Genomic DNA, 5156 nt, shown 5'->3' on the forward strand with positions numbered 1-5156 from the left:
ATGTGGGGATTGGACATCATGGGTCCATTCATTCCACATAAAAGCACAGCCTTTCGGTTCGTCCTAGCTGCAACAGACTACTTCACCAAATGGGTGGAAGCAATTCCCTTGGCTCATGTTGAAGAATCCAACATCATTACCAGATTTGGCCTCCCCCACACATTGGTGATGGATAATGGCTCTCAATTCAAGGGAAAAACAATCAAAGAATTTTTGGCCAAGTGGAAGATCGTTCATGCATTCTCCACTCTCCAGTACGCTCAGAGCAATGGTCAAGCAGAAGCTAATAACAAAGCAATTCTAGAGAACTTGAAAAAGAAGATCGAAAAGAACAAAAGCCAGTGGCTAATGCAGCTAGAAAACATTCTATAGCCTCATAGAATGACATCTCGTTCTAGCACAGGCGAGTCACCATTCTCACTATGCTATGGTACTGAGGCCTTTATCCCTACTGAGCTAACAATTACAACGACTCGATCTAAGATCGTCGAATCTGGTTAGAACGATTCCATTCTTGCATGAGAGGTCGACTTACTTGAAAAACGACACGACCTAACAGCCATTCGAGTAGCATCCTACCATCAAACTCTGAGAAAGACATATAACAAGTGAGTAAACCCTCAAAGCTTTCAACCTGGCAACCTAGTCTTGAAGTCCCTTACATAGTGGAACGAGTCGTTGGCAATTGAGCATATTGGATCAAAACCCAAGATGGACAAGCACTCAAAACCCAAGATGGGCAAGCACTTCCACGTCCTTGGAATACTTTCTTGTTAAAGAAATTTTATCAATAAATAATTCCATTTTCATGAGTTCTTACTCTTAGCATTATACATATAGTTCTTATTTTGCATCTCTCAAAGAGCAGAACGCTCACTCGAACTAAAACGCTCTACAAGGCTTAAACGTTCTCCACATTAAAACGTTCACTCGAGCTCAGGGCTACATAGCTCACATGCTACATAGCCTTAACACTTCTCGCTAGTTGGAGACCTATATTTCTAGGGCCAACTAAGTGCAGAACACTCTCTAAAAGCAAAACATTCAAACGAACTTAAACGCTCTCCAAAGCTCAAACGTTCTGAACGACCAAACGCTCACTCGAGCTCAGGGCTACATAGCTCACACACCTCTCACTAGTTCAAAACCTACATTTCTAGGGTTAACTTAGTGTAGAATGCGCTCTAAGAGCAGCACGCTTACTTAAGCTACAACGCTCACTCGAGCTCAAAGGCTTCATAGCTCCAACACTTCTCACCAGTTGAATACCTACAACTCGAGGATCAACTTATCGCAGAACGCTTACTCAATCGAGCTAGAATGCTTCAAGCCATCCTAAGTCTTTTTAGACGACAGAACATACGTCTCTAGGTCAAGTTCCTACTAAGATATTAAAGCAACATGCAACACGCATTCAGACAAAAGTAAGATCATACTTCAAAGTAAACATGCAGTTCATAAGTGCAAAATATAAACTGCCTGAACACACTCAGGAAACCAATTCTTTAAAACTACCGAACTTCCACTTAATTATGTGGAAACCAGTTCGTCAAGATCTTAAAATTAAAGCAGATAATAAAGGCGAACTGCCTAGGTCGCCCCAGGTTATCAACTTTTAATGTATCTGGCCAATGCCACGTAACAACAATAAATAAGGTGAACTGCCCAGGCAAGCCCAAGAAACCAGCTCTATTGTATCACAGCAACCAATCACAAATATAAGCCAAAACACGGAAACATTCATTCATAGCTGACAAGATTCAAGAAACATTCGGCAAATTCTCAGTGGCTAGGGAATCCAGCACGTCCTCCAAAGCAACTCCATCCAGGGAGGGATTCGAGGCAACATCATTCACAAGAACAAGACCTTCAAATACAAGAAGAACGGTACTAGCATCTCCAGGTGCGACTAACACTATTACACCTAAAGCCCCACGTTCTAGTTCCGGCCTCCTGTAAAGCAAGGTATTTCTGCTCCAGATCATTGTAGTCCTTGGCCAGCTCAGTCGCCTCTCCAAACAGAGTCTCATAGGCGTCTTTCGCTGCCTTGGCTGCAGCTGTTGCCTTCTCCACGTACCCAGTGTACTGTGCCACCTCGTCATTCGCTTCCTCCAACGCCCCTGCCATGACCATTTTTTCCAGAGCGACCTAATCGTACTGCTTCTTCAGTTCGTCAAAGCTAGACTAAAGTGAGACTTGAACAATACGTACGTTCTCCAGTTCTTCCTTCATCTTTTCTCGTTCGCTCTTTTCAGCCTCAGCGATCAAGGCCAGCTCTTTCAGTTTCTGGTACCTAGATAGTACCTACGAAGCAACAACACGCTTATACATCAACGTACCGTTCTGCATACGTATAGAAAAAAGCTAAATAACACAAGCACTTACCAGACAATACCCAAGATCCATCGCCATCACGTTGGTAGCAAGGTCTCCCATGGCGTCCAGGTTTTGCCGATCTCCATCGAGAGCAATGCTTTCTAGCAAGCAGCTTACTATAAGAGCTGACTGGAAGCTACAATCAGTGGTCAACACACCGAGTCTCACTAGTGTTAGGATCGACATAGGAGACCCCCTTCTCAAGAGCACCGCCCTTTCCAGAACTAGTCTTGGTACCAACCTTACTCAAAGCCTTTTCTTTGCCTCTACTAGCAGGCGGAGCAATAGCACCAGCAACACTATTTTTCTCATTTTCGAGGGAGTTTAGATCCACATCTCTCAAGTCAACCCTCTGGAACGACCTACCCCGGGAACTCGAGCCACCATCAGTTTGCCCACTCGTCCTCTCGACAGAACGATAACTTGAATCCCCCTGCATAATACCCTCCAGATGAGCCACCTTGGTTGCCCTATCATCATCAGCACCAGCCTTCCTCTTTAACAAATTGCCCGGTACACGAACTGGCACACTAAGTTCATCTATATCCACCAGAGCAGGCCTGCTCCTCCGAGAGTATTCCCGGGAAGTCGGCTCATAACCAGGGTGGTGACCTTTCCCACCAGAACGCTTGGTCACACCACCATCACCCCCAGAGGTCCCACCACCACCTACAGGCCTCTCCGGCCTACTTCAGCTCTTGTTCCAAGCCTCCCTCGTTATAATGCCACTCTCTTCCCTTTCCATAACAAGTTCATTAGAAGACTCACTATCAGCCTGACCACGAGCTTTTTTCTTCTGACTTCTCCTCTTCAGCCTTATACGATGACTTCCCCTCTCCACAAAGCAGGTCGCTACCTCGGGCAACTTCTCCCGCTTATCAGAATGTCTAAGCTTAGCGAACTTCTTGATCACACCATGGTTCAATCGCCTGGTAATAACGACCTCTGCAAAACAAAGAACACCGACGTTAATTCAGTAAAACACATATTACTCAATATACAGCAAAAGACACCAAAAGACACCAAAACATACCAGAAAGTTGCAAACCCTAGTTTGCACTCTAAACCCACTAGCGCAAAAATCTCCAATTAACAGCAAGGGCCTCCTCTCCCAATGCTCGTTACTCACACCATCCAGAACGCTCGACTTCCTTGTCCGCGTCTGCAAACTGAAATTATTGGCACGAGATCGCTTCACAGCAAAGTGCTCAAGAATATCAGCAATCTCAATACGATACTCCCCACTATCGTTTAACAGATCGAACACTCTAAGCAACCGCCAGGTGTTGCCAACGAACTGGCATGGCGCTTTCTTACAAAAGTTCAAAAATTTGCAAGTAAGTTTTGAGAACGGTATCCTCATACCAGCTCGTAATTGCCCCTCACAGACAACTACCCCAAAACCTAGTGGTATGTAACAGTTGCTAAACACGTCTGCATCCTCCCCCAGTTCGTATATCTCTAGGTCGCTTACATGTATATCATATGCTTCTCTTAACTCTACAAAAGCTTTCGCAGCACGTTTATCTAATACCCTAGGCGGTACACCACTAGAGGATGACAAAAACCTATTCCCAGAACTGCTCGCCACAGCGACCACAGAGGCAGAACCAACTTCTTCAACTTTCTCACTCAATGAAACCTCTCGAATCTCATCAGATCGAGTATCATCTGAATCAGACATACTTTCTCTTCTTTCACAAGTTACCAACAACAACTAACAACTACAAACGACCTCACAACCCAACAGAAAAAGTAAAATGGCAGAAGAAAAATCGCAAAACAAAAATGGCAGAGAAAAAGAGACTAACCTTACGCTCTCGTTCTCAGTAGGATGCAAAGTGATGAACCCTTCAGTTCTCCAGGCGTATATCACAAGCCACCGGTTCATTTCCCAAAGAAGTGTAATCATTTTATTTAACCCTAACGTGCCACGTCTCCCCACAAAACGAGGTGGTTCAGTTGCAACTTTTCAAATCAGTTGTCCCACGTGCCTTCCACGTGCCAACGTAAATCTCTCACCAGATCGCTATCAAAAAACAAACGACCTGCTAAGAGGGGGCTATGTGTGGGACTAATATATACTTATAGTAAATATTAAGCACGTGTCCAGCACACCAAGGCGACCACACTCATCCACATGACGAAGTCGCTTATTATCAGTTCATACAAGTCAAGCGACCTCATTAGCACCAGAACGTTAGGCGTCCAGAGCGCTCTACTCCCAGACGCCCATGTCCAGAACGTTAAGCGTCCAGAACGGTCACATCAGCTAGCACCACAACAACTAGTAACGTATGGCCTGGCTGTCACCTTAAAGACCGGAGCTTCAGATGTGCACACCATTACTCCACCACAAGACGCCTTCATGGCTCATTAAATGTCATCAAATCCAGAACTTGACCTGATGCTGGAGAGGAGGAAGCGCGGGCATCTTTGCCTATATAAAGAAGAGGAGGAACTTGATTCAAGTCTCCCCCCAACAGAAAGAACTTGATACGTAGGCAGTTCGCTCAGAACGAACTTGGTCAATTCAATCCCACAAACACCATTCCCCCCGATTATTGCCTACATTTGTAAGATCAACCAATTAGAACCTCTACAATATACATTACCTGGAGCTGAACCAAAGTCTAGTTTCTTTCTTTCATGATTCAAATTCACTTCTCATTTTGCACCCAACTTCACTAAAATGAACCTCATGACAGACAAACCGAATTTTTTTAGTCCAAACGACCTAGCTATGTTGCCCAAGAGAGTCCCCAAACGACCCCGCCATG

The sequence above is a fragment of the Coptis chinensis genome, chromosome 6, assembly GCF_015680905.1.
Source record: "Coptis chinensis isolate HL-2020 chromosome 6, ASM1568090v1, whole genome shotgun sequence".
Taxonomy (NCBI): domain Eukaryota; kingdom Viridiplantae; phylum Streptophyta; class Magnoliopsida; order Ranunculales; family Ranunculaceae; genus Coptis; species Coptis chinensis.